This window comes from Canis lupus, chromosome 14 (genome assembly GCF_003254725.2).
Source record: "Canis lupus dingo isolate Sandy chromosome 14, ASM325472v2, whole genome shotgun sequence".
Lineage (NCBI taxonomy): Eukaryota > Metazoa > Chordata > Mammalia > Carnivora > Canidae > Canis > Canis lupus.
This window is the reverse complement of record NC_064256.1, coordinates 40,098,077-40,114,111: the sequence shown is the minus strand read 5'-3', so window position 1 is coordinate 40,114,111 and position 16,035 is coordinate 40,098,077. Positions and strand designations below refer to the sequence as shown.

The 16,035-nt window shown below is 38.5% G+C and overlaps 1 long non-coding RNA gene across 7 annotated transcripts in view; it reads left to right on the top strand.

The window, feature by feature from the left end:
* Positions 1-16,035, top strand: part of LOC112670621 (uncharacterized) — a 151,371-nt gene that overhangs the window by 16,956 nt on the left and 118,380 nt on the right. For all 7 annotated transcript variants that reach the window (XR_007402060.1, XR_007402062.1, XR_007402061.1 and 4 more), the window contains exons 3-4: positions 3,193-3,253; positions 5,186-5,346. This is a non-coding gene — a long non-coding RNA (uncharacterized LOC112670621). The remainder of the gene's footprint in view (positions 1-3,192; positions 3,254-5,185; positions 5,347-16,035) is intronic.

Sequence of the window (16,035 nt, the reverse complement as noted above, 5' to 3'; positions counted from 1 at the left end):
TCAAATACAGCATACTGAGCTTTTTAATACAGTCACTTTGGTGCTGCAAAACACACCATTAAGATGCATATGGATGGTGTGGTTAATTTCCTAGCCTATCACTAGGAATCATCAATATAACAGAGATAAAGGAGTTCTGAAACCTAGCCCAAGCAGTGAATTGACAGCCATCTTTAACCACCATGACCTAAGAATGACCCTGAGCTCCGCTGGGTGCAGGAGTTAGATACGTTGCAGAGCACAGGAATCAGATATCTAACAGGCCTATAGGCCCCCACTGTGTGGCAACTGCAGAATAACTTGCAAGGTCTGATATACAGATATGTGACAGCAGTGATGCCAACTTTAGGCTCTTTCTCCGAAATAGAATTATGCATATTTAATGTTTACTACAGTTGCTCCTGCTTTGTAGACTTAAGATTCATAAAAGAACAATTATCAAGTTTTTATATTATTTAGAATATTCTAATTTGACCACAAATTTGTGTCTGCAAATATTGGTACTGTGTGTATACACATTTTATGCATACACTCATCCAGAATTAATTTTATAGCAATGGAACAATATATTCTACAGTGCTTAAAATAACCCATGGCATTTTATGATAAAATGTACGGTTTGTTTTGTTTTTGGTAGCTCTTTATCCCTAAGTCTTACATCTTAAATTTCTCACTTACATCTTTAGAACTTGGTCAGTAATGATAGGTTTGGGGAAACACATACTGAGCTGCAGAGTATGGATTTAGGCTCAAATGCCATGCTACCTTGTTACAGGAATGCTACTTGGAAGAGCTATGGTAATAAAGCAGAGCTTTTTTTTTTTTTAAAGATTTATTTATTTATTTATTCATGATAGACAGAGAGAGAGAGGCAGAAACACAGGCAGAGGGAGAAGCAGGCTCCATGCAGGGAGCCCGACGCGGGACTCGATCCCGGGACTCGATCCCGGGACTCCAGGATCCAGGATCCAGCCCTGGGCCAAAGGCAGGCGCCAAACCGCTGAGCCACCCAGGGATCCCCCTAAAGCAGAGTTGTTAATGAGGGGATAGACATTTGGAGGAGCTAAGGAATAGGAATGCAGATTACCTCATTAGTTTTCAGTGACTGCAGTGGAGTTTCTCTTTCATAACACTTTTACTAGGAACTAGGATTATCATGAATGAAAAGTACATACACTCACCTTAAAAAAAAGATGTAAATTAAATTATTTGTGTTAGTAGCGTATGCATAATGACTAAAATGTTTACCTATCCATCAGGGAAAATGCAGCTGGGATGATATCTATACAATTTCTTCCAACTGTAAAATGTATTTTAAAAATTATTCACAAATAATAAATAATCATAATAATCTGCTATTCCTCTGAACTTTCGCTGATTTTCAGGTTTTTTTTTTTTTTTTATGATAGTCACAGAGAGAGAGAGAGAGGCAGAGACACAGGCAGAGGGAGAAGCAGGCTCCATGCACCGGGAGCCCAACGTGGGACTAGATCCCGGGTCTCCAGGATCATGCCCTGGGCCAAAGGCAGGCGCCAAACCGCTGCGCCACCCAGGGATCCCTGATTTTCAGTTTTTCAAAGACCACTGTAGCTTTGGAATTTCCCAGAGTCACTTTGGAAGTTCCACAGGCAGCACCACAGGAGCTGCACTGTCAGGTCTTTGTGGGTTCTATGACCCCGAGGCAGTGCCAAACACTGCATAGAGCTGGAGCTCCCACCCTGACTCCACTGCATGAGGGTAGGGTGGGAAGGGAAGCCCTATGCCCCCTAATTGCAATGCTGAAAAATAGTAGAGATTTTGAATCAAGTCTTCACAATACCAAATTTTAGTTGAATCACCTCCCCTCCAGGATCATCACAAAATGCCAAATTCAACTGCTACATTTACTCCCAAGCCCATGCTTTTCCCAGGATGGCATTTCATGGTTGTTATTATTCTTTGCTGTGCTTTTAATGAAAGAAACAGGTAGTGATATGCATACTCTAATTGCTAATGCTTTCTAATAATATTGTAGTCTGGGTTTCTGTATTAGTTTTGTGAAAAGTGTGGAGGGATCTATGGCTCAGGGAAGAGTATTACTTCCCTGGTTCTGTGACAAATGAGGATTTTAATCTGATTCATAACCTTTTACAAACAGCTCCATCTTGACCAGAGCACTGTATTTGGTGACCTATTCAATTTATTAATGTTACACATTGGGCCTAAGTGCCTACAATGGGAAAATGACAACAAGTAAGTACTGGTGACCTCATTAACTTGGCTAATACCGCTGAATGGATGGCTTTGCATTATGGGAGTTTGCCCCATGGAAACCCTTCTACCTGAGGACAGAGATAGTAAGATACAATCTTGCTGTTGGCTGCTGCAGAAATTTATATGTTTCAGCCACTCTGCTCATTTGCATATACCCCAGTGCTTTTTATTTTGTAATACTATCTTTTGTGCCCAGATGACACCTCTCTCTACATAGGATTCATCTTTCGTTTGACTTGTTTATCATCACACATCTGTAATGTTTTAGGAAGTAGAATGTTTCATGGTTCAGTTTCAGGAAACAGAGACCATTCTAGCTCTTTTAAGAAGAGATTTAAATATGGAGAATTTTGTCCTTATACAGTCGAAGTTTTGAGCTCAATGTTGGGCCTACAGAAATGACTCACAGAGCTGTACCGCTGAACTAGCCTGAAATTTTATTTTATTTTATTTTATTTTATTTTATTTTATTTTATTTTATTTTATTTTATTTATTTTATTTTATTTTTATTTTATTTTATTTTATTTTATTTTTTAGAGAGAGACACAGAAATAGTGAAGGAGATAGCAAGAGAGAGCATGAAACAGGGAGAAGAGGGAGAAGCCAGCTCCCCACTGAGCAGGGAGCCTGACACAGGGCTTGATCCCAGGACCCTGAGATCATGACCTGAGCCAAAGGCAAGCACTTAACTGACTGAGCTACCCAGAAGTCCCTAGCCTGAAATTTTAACTGCTGTTTGATTAGGAAGTTAAAGAATCAGGATGCTGCTATGGAACTGTGGAATTCAAAAGCTCACCACAATAACCTCACAAGACTAGTGACTGGGTGCTGGAACTTGACTGCAGAAAAGTCCAGTATCTCCCTTCCTTAGCCCTACTTGCCAGCCCCAGGAGAAAGAACAGCACAATGATTGCTTCTATCTCCTTTCCACCTTCCAGATCTCATGTGATTATATCTACTTGGTGGGTCCTGATTCCAGAACTCTTGCTGCAAGGGAAGGTAAGGAAATATGTTTTTTTTAGGGGCGCCTGGGTGGCTCAGACATTAAGCAAGCCATCCTGAAATTTCTGCCTGGTTTTCAGTTTTCCAGGCCACAGATCCATTTGATAATCTGTAAGCATCCCCTCCCCTGCCCGCCCCCCCACCCTCGCCCCGGTCTAGAATAGAACTGAGATGGAGAGAACTATGATGGAATACATTCTGCAGTTCTCAAGAATGATTCAAGACTCTGGGTATACTATTTGTCTGCATTTCTGTTTTTAATTTGAAATTGTTTTTGCAATAATGTAACACTTAAAAAGAAAAAAAACCCTCAAGCACACAGAAATGTAGACAGATGGTATAATGAACCCCCATCTATTCACCACCCAAATTAAATTGCTATATAGATTTTGTCATTTTCTTCATCAATCATCTTTTTCCTCCTTTGCTGAAATATTCTAAAGCATATCTCAGATATCATGCCATTTTATCCCTACATTTCTCAGTATGAAATTAAAAAAAAAATAGCCTTTATTTACTACAACTGGGAATGATTCAGCTAAAAATCAAAATATTCTGGGGCATCAGGAGCTTAAAATCCTTTCTCCTAAAACCATAGATGCCAAATACACCTCTGACTCAGTACGAAGCCTACTGAGTATTCACAATACTAAAAAGATTGCAGCATTCCAGGCAATATGAAAGGAATTAAAAAGATAGGTGTGTTCTATGCCTACATGGACAGAAATTTGGCTCATTTCCTATTGAAGCAGTTCAGACATTTGAAAGGTACCATAGCTGCCAGGTGGGTGGATCTGATCATCTTTAACAGTGGTCCTTTTATTAAGGACTTAAGATTTTCTTCTTTGAGATTTCTTTTTTTTCTTTTTTAGATTTTTATTTATTTATTCATGAGAGAGACACAGAGAGAGGCAGAGACACAGGCAGAGGCAGAGGGAGAAGCAGGCTCCATGCAGGGAGCCCAATGTGGGACTTGATCCTGGATCTCCAGGATCACGCCCTGGGCTGAAGGCAGACGCTTAACCACTGAGCCACCCAGGCGTCCCTTCTTTGAGATTTCAACATGATTGAAATTGATATCTCTGGAAAACTACTTATAAAATGAGTGTGAAGCTCAAAGTTTATTTTAATGTTACTAATACTATCTTGGGCTTCAATATAAGCACCCCAATCTGGTTAGCTTGAGATATTTTCTTACATACAGTTTGATATGCAGGGATAACTGTATTCTAAAAGAAACTTGTGGTTAGAATTTTCACATTAAAAAATTCAATTGGGATTGTTGTCAGAGAGATTATAAATCAAAGTTTAGATATGTGGTTTAGCAGTTTCTCTTTAATTTTTTATTTATTTATTTATGATAGTCACACACACAGAGAGAGAGGCAGAGACACAGGCAGAGGGAGAAGCAGGCTCCATGCACCGGGAGCCCGACGTGGGACTCGATCCCAGGTCTCCAGGATCACACCCTGAGCCAAAGGCAGGCGCTAAACTGCTGCGCCACCCAGGGATCCTGCAGTTTCTCTTTAAATAAAATATCTGGTGTAGTTTCTACAAAGTTTCCAGTGAACCTTGTTCTCTGAACCCACAATTCAGAAGGTCTCCTGAGCCCTTGATCTCTGGCAGCATTGCCATTGCTGTTGATCTAGGTGAAACAAGGCAGGGGTAGAAAGAGCAGCTGGAAATAGCTATTGATTTATTTATTTGATATATATTCATGGAGTTTCTGTTATGTGCTGGGCACTGTGCTAAGTACTGTGGGTAAATTAAAGAAGAAATGACAAGGACCTTGGTTACAAGATGCTTATAGTCTACTGAAGGTAAGACCTTTACACAAAGTAGAACATGAAAAAAAAAACCAACAAAGTAGAACATGAAGTATAGAATAAATATGGGAATTCTAAAGAGGAAAAAATTTGTTCCTTTTAGATTCTGGGATCTGAGACAGCTGCATGGAGAGATGGTAGATGAAAGGAGCTGGAGAGTATATTTCGAATTTGGACATGGTCAGGAAAGAAAAGAAAGTTTCCTCAGACTGTTCCAAAACACTGTATTTTTTACAGAAGAGCCTCAGAAGCTGCTGCCCTCAGGTGTGCAGACAAGTGATATTGCTGTTTTTCAGTACATGTCTTATGTGTTACTTATGTATTGTGTATAAGTTATATATTATTAATTATGAAAGGGACAAAAGAAATTACTTGTCAAATATTCTATTTTTAAAAAATATTTTATTTATTTATTCATGAGAGAGAGAGAGAGAGAGAGAGAGGCAGAGACACAGGCAGAGGGAGAAGCAGGAAGCAGGCTCCATGCAAGGAGCCTGATGTGGGACTTGATCCTGGGTCTCCAGGATCACAACCTGGGCTGCAGGCGGCACTAAACTGCTGCGCCACTGAGGCTGCCCCCCCCCTTTTTTTTTAAAGATTTACTTGTCAAATATTCTAATGCTATACCTTATCAGTGTTCTGTGAATCTCTTGTAGCTTTGCTTCTGTAACCCCTCTAGGATTTGGGGATGAATAGGGAGCAAGCTGTTGCTTCCATCAGTCTTTAATGTGAAATAACTTTAATTCATAAACTTTCCAACCTACCCCCATATGTAAAATGCACAAAGGTATAAATAAAAGGAGATAAAATATAATAAATAGCAATAATTGTGTTCTGTTTTACCTCCTTAAGTCTTTCTTTAGTCTGTCTTTCCACATGTTCACCATCCAATTCCAGGTTGGTAGTTCTCACTTAGTATTCCCTGCCTTTAGCTCCGTTCTCTTCCATTCCAGTCTATCCTGCAGAGTGAAATTTCCACAGCTCCAATATTTCTTCTTGCTTAGGAATCCTTCAATGACACTGCATTGCTTCTAGTATAAAATTTGAATTCCAGTTTATCAAGCAAGGTCTTCCACAATCATTTGATCAGGATTGAGGTGTTTGATCCAAGAGTATTGAAGTACAATATAAGCAATTGATAAATATAGTTGAATGTTATGTTATAGGGTAAAACAATAATTGGTATAACATGATAATACATTTACTCTTGACTATATCTTGTTTGGTATTTTTTTTAAAGATTTTATTCATGAGATACACAGAGAGAGAGAGAGAGAGAGAGAAAGAGAGAGAGAGGCAGGGACACAGGCAGAGGGAGAAGCAGGCTCCATGCAAGGAGCCCGATGTGGGATTCAATCCAGGGACTCCAGGATCACACCCTGCACTGCAGGCAGGCACCAAACCGCTGAGCCACCCAGGGATCCCCTTGTTTGGTATTTTTCTTATCCTATTTCTTACATGAGCCATTTAGCTGAACCTTACTTTATGGAATAGATTCTTTATTCTATGAAATTAATTTCTGAATTTTAAGAAATTTTAAGAAATTTCCACACTAAATTCCTTTACAGAATTAGAACTTGATCCTTCCATAATGTCTCTTGATCTTAAAATTTAAAAAAATTTAAATTTTCGGGATGCCTCAGTGGCTCAGTGGTTGAGTGTCTGACTTTGGCTCAGGTAGTGATCCCAGAGTCCTGGGATCAAGTTCCACATTGGGCTCCCCATGGGGAGCCTGCTTCTCCTTCTGCCTATGTCTCTGCCTCTCTCTGTATGTCTCTCATAAATGAATAAATGAAATCCTTTAAAAGCAATTAAACTTTCAAACATCTTATGTTTAAAGGAAATTAAGTCAATCTTTAATATATAAATTTATGTGTATTTATTTTTTATATTTTTTAAATTTATTTTTTATTGGTGTTCAATTTACCAACATACAGAATAACCCCCAGTGCCCGTCACCCATTCACTTCCACCCCCCGCCCTCCTCCCCTTCTGCCACCCCTAGTTCGTTTCCCAGAGGTAGCAGTCTTTACGTTCTGTCTCCCTTTCTGATATTTCCCACACATTTCTTCTCCCTTCCCTTATATTCCCTTTCACTATTATTTATATTCTCCAAATGAGTGAGAACATATAATGTTTGTCCTTCTCCGATTGACTTACTTCACTCAGCAATTTATGTGTATTTAATATACATTATATAATTATGTTATATATGTTACACATAAGTTATATAATTATAAATATATAGCTTATATACAATATATATTTAATACACAAATTTACAGCAGTTAGGCTTTTTACTAGTCTTTTTTTTTTTTTTTTTTTAATTCATGAGAGACAGAGAGAGGCAGAGACATAGGCAGAGGCAGAAGCAGGCTCCCTGTGGGGAGCCTGATGCAGAACTCAATCCCAGGATCCTGGAATCATGACCTGAGCCAAAGGCAGACACTCAACCACTGAGCTAACCAGGTGGTTACTAGTCTTAGGACAATGAAATAAAGGTCATTTTACTAATCTTAAGACAATGAAATAAAGGTCATTTTAGAAAGATGCCAATGACTTGATTGAATATAATGCAATGCATCAGTTTCCAAATCTCAATAACCTACAGCAAGGTGGTGTGTGATTTTCATATTCTGTTTCTTGGTACCTTTAAAAATTGCTGACATTTGGAAACACAAGTTGATCTGGACAAAAGAAGGAGTAAGTTACAGAAAAAAAGCCAGGGCAATGATTTTTTTTTAAACATTTTATTTATTTATTCATGAGAGACATGGAAAGAGAGAAGCAAAGATGCAGGCAGAGGGAGAAGCAGGCTCTATGCGGGAAGCCTGACGTGGGACTCAATCCCAGGACCCCAGGATCACGCCCTGGGCCAAAGGCAGGTGCTAAACTGCTGAGCCCCCCAGGGATCCCCAGGGCAATGATTTAAAATCAACAATGACTTTAAAAATGGAACAGTGGATGGGCACATAGGTGGACCAGTTAGTTGAGTGTCTTACTCTTGGTTTCAGCTCAGATTGTGATCTCGAGGTCATGAGATTGAGCCCCACACCAGGCTCTGCACTTGGAGTGGAGTCTACTTGGGATTCTTTCTCCCTCTCCTTCTGTCCCTTCCCACCACTTTCTTTCTCAAAAATAAACAAATCTTTAAAAAAAAAAAAAATGGGCCAGTGCATTTACTGACACTTAAAGGGAAATCATATGATAAGAAAGTAACATCAAAAAGATGTTACTAGGGGATCCCTGGGTGGCTCAGCGGTTTGGCGCCTGCCTTTGGCCCAGGGCGTGATCCTGGAGTCCTGGGATCGAGTCCCACGTCAGGCTCCCAGCATGGAGCCTGCTTCTCCCTCCTCCTGTGTGTCTGCCTCTCTCTCTCTCTCTATCATAAATAAATAAATAAATCTTAAAAAAAAAAAAAGATGTTACTAAAGCATAGGTTAAGGTGTCTTGAACTTTTATTTTATTTATTTTTATTTTTTATTTTTTATTTTTTTTTTTTGTCTTGAACTCTTAAACAGTCTGCTGGGGTGATGCTTTTTATTCATTTGTTCATTCATTCATTAATTCATTCAAATGCTTATTCAATGTTCATTCAAAAATATGAAGCATGCTAAGTAGGCCCTGGCAATGTGATGGCAAAGGAGCCAAAGTTCTGACTTCCTTAGAATTTTCAATCTGGTGTGAAGATATAGGGAATGGTTGGGTGGAAACAGACAGTAAGTAAGTACATAATAAATAAGAAGGTTAACCTTGGGGGCATTTAGGTGGCTCAGTTGTTTGAGCTTCTGATTCTTGATTTCAGCTCAGGTCTTGATGTCAAGATGATGGGATCAAGGCACAGGTTGGACTCTGTGCTCAGCATGAAGCCTGCTTGTCCGTCTCCCTCCTGCTTCTTTTTTTTTTTTAAATATTTTTTGGTAGCATGAGTTTTATTTATTTTTTATTTTTAAAAGATTTTATTTATTTATTCATGAGAGACACACACAGAGAGAGAGAGAGAGAGAGAGGAAGAGACACAGGCAGAGGGACAAGCAGGCTCCCTGCGGAGAGCCCCTTGTGGAACTTGATCCTGGCACTAGGGGATCACACCCTGAGCAGAAGGCAGATGATCAACCACTGAGCCACCCAGGCTCCCAAACGTTAACTTTTGATAGAAGTAAATTCCATGAAGGAAATAAGACAATGGGAGGTGATAGAAATTGCAGAAGGAGTGGTTATTTTATATAGGCCTGTCAGGAAAGAATTTCTAAGAACAGAGAATAGATTTATATGATGAGAAAGAGCCATAGGAATAAAGGACTAGGAGAAGAATGTATCTAGTGGAGAGCACAGTAAATGTAAAGGCCTATAGGTTGTAATAAATTTGGCATGATTGCAAGAAACTCAGGAGCAAGAGGAGATGTGAGGTGGACAGGCAGGGAAAAGATTATACCAGGCCACTGAAGCCATGGTAAGGAGTTTGGATTTTAATTCTAAATGAAATGATCAAAACCTAGTTTGCCAAGTGCTGTCTTCGAGGAGTTCACAGTCTAGTAGAGGAGACAGACAAAACAAGAAATAATGACAGGTCAACAAGAAGTAGTTGACTTCCATGTCCTATCAGTGGTTTCTCAACCAAAGTGGAGAAAGTGGAGAAAGTTAAGAACTACATATGCATGAGTGCCATCCCCTAAATTTCTGATTTTAATGGAACTGGGCTGAGATTGGGCCTCCGTAAGCTGATTAAGAAGGTGATTCTAGGGGATCCCTGGGTGGCTCAGCGGTTTAGTGCCTGCCTTCGGCCCAGGGCCTGATCCTGGAGACCTGGGATCGAGTCCCACATCGGGCTTCCTGCATGGAGCCTGCTTCTCCCTCTGCCTGTGTCTCTGCCTCTCTCTCTCTCTCTCTCTCTCTCTGTGTGACTATCATAAAAAAAAAAAAATTAAAAAAATAAAAAAAGAAGGTGATTCCAATGTCATCAAGGTTCTGAATTACTGATGAGAACAAAGGACAGATGTTGGTAGTTTCCAGGCAGGTTCACTCAAGAAACCATAAGTATAGGACTGGAAAGTTTCCCTGAAGATCAAGGCTGGAATCAAACAGCTTATATCATGTCCAGAAGTTCATATTGTAAAGAAATGTGTTTAAGCCATAATCACAAAGCCCAGAGCAGGTAGCTTGATGAGTCTTGTATATAGAAAAAAAAAAAATGAAAATAGCAGCTTTTCAGTAGAAAAATGATACAAAGAAAAAATAAGGGGTAACATACATATTTTAGAAGAGAAATAAAAATGAAGCTATCAATTTGACAGTCAAATTACTGAGTCCTGATGGTTAGCCACTATTTGATGTTCTAAACCATGTGAGACATCTGCCCTACAGCAAGGGAGGAACAAAGGGAGCTATAGAAATGCTGGCTCTTAAAAATGCTTGGCAGATGCTGTCTTCTGCAATTCAGTGATTCATTCCATGATTTGTAGAACTGCTCTTGGTACACACACACACACACAAAATATATATAACAGAGTTTATCAGTCTTTACCTTTTCTCTTACTGTATACCCTGAGAAAGTCAAAGTAGTGACCACTTACATTCGGGTCAGTGTCAGGATTCAGAATACTAACTCCGTTTACAAATACATCAAATAGATGATAATACATCATAATGGTTTGGAAAAACACTTTAGAACTTACTCTTTTCCTTAAATTTTGTGAAAAATAGAGTTGAACAGGATGTGCATAATGTGTTGTTTGTTGGTCCTGATATCTCAGTTTAGTGCACAAACACATTTTTCCTTGGTTGTATGGATGTGTGTGTGTGTGTGTGTGTGTGTGTGTGTTTGGAAATAGTTTGCACCATTTTAACTTATATCCTGCTTATTCTATTTATATTTAATAGTTTCTATATTAAATTATTCTATGTAATACTTTCTCCTTTTTATATATTTTGAATTTTTTACATTTTACTAAATTAATCTATCAAGGAGATGTCAACAATTAATGAGCCTCTAATCTGTCACCATTAAACCAATCCTACCATTCTGCTACTTAGAGACCGTTCAGTTGGTTATGGAATTAAACATATACTTTTTTTTTTTCTAGGACAGTGATTTCTAGACTTTTGAATCTCACATACTTGTAAAATTTTAAAATAAAGGAGGGAAACTCAAATGTGGTTGCAAATGTTTTGTTTTCCCAATATAAGGCCATAAAGGAAAGTAAAGCTGCCTAACAGAATTACCAGTTCATTAAAAAAATGTTAACTCTGGAATATTACTCAGCTATTAGAAATGACAAATACCCACCATTTGCTTCAACGTGGATGGAACTGGAGGGTATTATGCTGAGTGAAGTAAGTCAGTCGGAGAAGGACAAACATTATATGTTCTCATTCATTTGGGGAATATAAATAATAGTGAAAGGGAAAATAAGGGAAGGGAGAAGAAATGTGTGGGAAATATCAGAAAGGGAGACAGAACGTAAAGACTGCTAACTCTGGGAAACGAACTAGGGGTGGTAGAAGGGGAGGAGGGCGGGGGGTGGGAGTGAATGGGTGACGGGCACTGGGTGTTATTCTGTATGTTAGTAAATTGAACACCAATAAAAAATAAATAAATAAAAAATAAAATAAAAAAAAATGTTAACTCCAAAAAAGTAAGAAATGGCTGCCATAATATTCTAATTCTTTTTTTTTTAAAGATTTTATTTATTTATTCATGAGAGACAGAGAGAGAGAGGCAGAGGGAGAAGCAGGTTCCATGTAGGGAGCCCGATGCAGAATTTGATCCCAGGACTCTAGGATCATGCTCTGGGCCGAAAGCAGGCGCTAAACCGCTGAGCCACCCAGGGATCCCCTCTAATTTTTTTTTTTTTTTTAAGATTTATTTACTTATTTATTCATGAGAGACAGAGAGAGAGAAAGGCAGAGACATAGACAGGGTCCTTGAAGGGAACATGATGTGGGACTTGATCCAGGAACTCCAGGGTCATGACCTAAGCCAAAGGCAGATGCTCAACCAATGAGCCACCCAGGTGTCCCTATTCTTTTTAATTCTGAAGTTCTATTTTAAATGCTGATTGTTTAAGTGATAATTACCTCTCTACATTCCTTTATAACAATCACCACCATACTTAGCACAGTGCTAAATACATAAGTGGTGTCCAGTAAATACATATTTTTTCCAGGAAATATTTTATTTTATTTTTTGAAAGATTGGATTTTTAAGTAATCTCTATACCCATTGTGGGGCTCAAACTTACAACGCCAAGATCAAGAGTCACCAAGAGTCACACACTCCACCAAGTAAGCTAGCCAGGTACCACCATGAAATATTTTAAAACATTCTAGTTGTTTTATTTATTTGTTTTTAAATTTTTTAAAAAAGATTTTATTTACTTACTCATGAGATACCCAGAGAGGGACAGACACAGGCTGAAGGAGAAACAGGATTCCCACAGGAAACCTGTTGGGGAACTTGATTTGGGTAACCAGGATCATGCCCTGAGCCGAAGGCAGGTGTTCAACCACTGAGCCACCCAGGCGTCCCTATTTTTAAATTTTTTTTAAAAAGATTTTATTTATTTGGTCACGAGAAACACAGAAAGAAAGTGAGAGACACAGGCAGGGGGAGGAGAAGCAGGCTCCATGCGGGGAGCCCGATGTGGAACTCGATCCCTGGTCTCCAGGATCATGCCCTGAGCCAAAGGCAGATGCTCAACCACTGAGACACTCAGGCGTCCCCTATTTTTAAATTTCTAAAAAATATTTTACTTTTAGGTAATCTCTACATCCACTGTGGGGCTTGAGCTGACAATCTCAAGATCAAGAGTCTTATGCTCTACATGAGCCAGGTGCCCCATTCTGATTGTTTTAGACTCACACAATATCTGGCAAAGCAGTAGCTCCTCAGTAAAGATTTGTTGAAGGAGTGAGTAAATGAATGAATATTCTTTTTTGCTTTGTTAGTGTATCCAGAGTTCAGACAGTGATTCTCATCATTTTGAGCAGGTAGAAATGATCACCAAGCCTGATGAATAGATTATTCTCTACATCTGTTGGTGTGTTGCTGTAAGTAAAACAACCATACTTAATGGAAATATACATTTTAATTACAAATGATTGTATTTATACTATTGATTAATTCATTTTATGTAGGTAATTTTAATAAATACTTAACATGTTTCTAATTTAGTTTTTATTCTTTTTTTTTTAAGATTTATTTATTAATTTTAAAGAGACATTGGGGTTGGGCCAGAGGGAGAGAATCTTTAAGCAACCCCCCCACTGATTGTGGAGTCTGACCTAGGTCTTGATCTTAGGATCCATGAAATCATGACCTGAAATGAAACCAAGAGTTAGGAGCTCAACTGACTGAGCCACCTGGGCATCCCTAACTTTTATTCTTCAATGCGAACTGATCAATAATTTTGTAAGTGGTTTTGATATCTTTTATTTATTCCATTCTATCCCTAAGTACAATGATCTTTTCTTTAACTACTTAACACATTGACATTGAAAAGTTGATGTGAAAGGTCAGGTAACTTCTTAGGGAAATGACACATGTATTTAAATGTTTTTCAGTCCTGTTTTGATCGGCAGCCTGCATGGCTTTATTGACTGCTGAATTGGATACATGTGACTTAGCTCATTACTCTTTCATTGAAAGTTATAGCAATTAGGAACAAGAAACCACAAATGGATCTAGGTTCCGCCACAAAATTAAAAAGAAAAAAGATATAAAAGTGATATTGGCTCACACAAATATTAAAATTATACAGAAGTATTTACAGTTAAAGAAGTCTCCTCCTGACCATGACCATCCCCTTTCCCTACTTTTTTAAAAAAATATTTTATTTATTTATGAGAGACACACAGAGAGAATCAGATACATAGGCAGAGGGAGAAGCAGGCTCCATGCAGGAACCCCAATGTGGGACTCGATCCTGGGACTCCAGGATCATGCCCTGAGCCAAAGGCAGACACTCAAGCACTGAGCCACCCAAGTGTCCTCCTCTTTCCCTACTTTTAAGAAAACTCTTGTTAACAATGTGATATCTTATTCTGCTACACACTCACATACATAGAGATTTTTACATAATTATATATTTTTTAAAATTTGGTAAAAAACATAACATAAAACTTACATTTTAACTACTTTTAAGTGTATAGTTAAGTAGTATTCAGTGTATTCACATGGTTTGCAGCACCTCCTCAGACCTTTCATCTTGCAAAACAGAAGCTCTGTATATCCATTAAACCAACTCATTTGTCCCTGCCCCCTTGTTCCAGTAACTACCATCTTACTTTCTGTTTCTATGAATTTGACTACTTCATAAGCTTAAAAAAAAAGAATCAATCTACATCCACTTTTTAAGTAATGTGCTTTTTAAAATTTGACAATGTATGAAGAATTTTCTTCCATGTCCCCATTTTTTTAAAAAGTAAAATTTGGGACACCTGGGTGGCTCAGCGGTTGAGCATCTGCCTTTGGCTCAGGGCGTGATCCTGGAGTTCCAGGATTAAGTCCCACATTGGGCTCCCTGCACGGAGCCTGCTTCTCCCTCTGCCTGGGTCTCTGCCTCTCTCTGTCTCTCATGAATCAATAAATAAAATCTTTTAAAAAAAGTAAAATTTATTTGCTTTTAATTCCTAACCCATTAATTTGTTATAATCATAAAAATACTACATTCTCTGGGTGCATGGATGGCTCAGTTGGTTAAGCATCTGACTTTAGCTCAGGTCATGATCTCAAGGTCCTGGGATTGAGTCCTGCTCTGGGCTCTATACTCAGCAGGGAGTCTGCTTGTATCTCTCCCTCTCCCTCTGCCCCTCCCCTGTTTGTTCTCTCTTTCTTAAATAAATTAATTAAATCTTTAAAAAAATTTGTGAGTAGCTCAGCGGTTGAGCATCTGCCTTCTGCCCAGGGCATGATCCTTGGGTCCTGAGATTGAGTCCCACATTGGGCTCCCTGCAGGGAGCCTGCTTCTCCCTCTGCCTGTGTCTCTACCTCTCTCTCTGTGTCTCTCATGAGTAAATAAATAAAAATTAAAAAATAATTTATTTACATAATTTTTTTAAAAAGATTTTATTTATTCATGAGAGACACACAGAGAGAGAGAGAGAGAGAGAGAGAGAGAGAAAGAGAGAGGCAGAGACACAGCAGAGGGAGAAGCAGGCTCCATGCAGGGAGCCTGGTGTGGGACTCAATCCCCGGTCCCCAGGATCAGGCCTTGGGCCAAAGGTGGCCCTAAACCTCTGAGCCACCCGGGCTGCCCATATGTACATAATTTTTAATAGCTGCAAAATATCCCATTCTTTCTACCACCATAATTTGCTTTTGTTGAGCTTTTAGATTGTTTACAGAATTTTGCTACTATAAACAATGCTGGCACATCTATGGGTATAATCAACATTTTACATTACTTCCTAAGGATGAATTCCTAGTAGTATTAATACTGGGCCAAAGGGTGATATGATTTATAAGACTTTTGATTCATATAACCAAATTGATTTCCAGAAAGGACCAATTTATTTCCCAAAATGAAGTGAACATAAATGTCCATTTTGTTGCACTCTGGCCAATATTGGGAATAAAAATAAATTACAGCACTTACCTATTTGTTTTTGGAGATGGTATTTCATCATTTCCAATATTTTAAAATATAGAGGTTACTCTCTTCTCCTCACTTGTTCTTTTTATATAGGCACAATTTATGTTTTATCCAATTCCCTACATAGAATCTAGTACATATAGGAAGAAAGCTAACAAATTTAGGATCTAAGATTTTTGTAAATAATTTGTCGAAATTTGAAGTAAATAGCTAATAGTGCTATATTAGGAGTAATGTTTGTAGCTAGAATGGAGTCCTCATGTATTCAATTGCAAATACTGCTAAACTATATTAATACCTTTCTACTACTATCTCTATAGAAAAGAAATCTGAAATGGCACTACCAGGAAAATTTTGCATA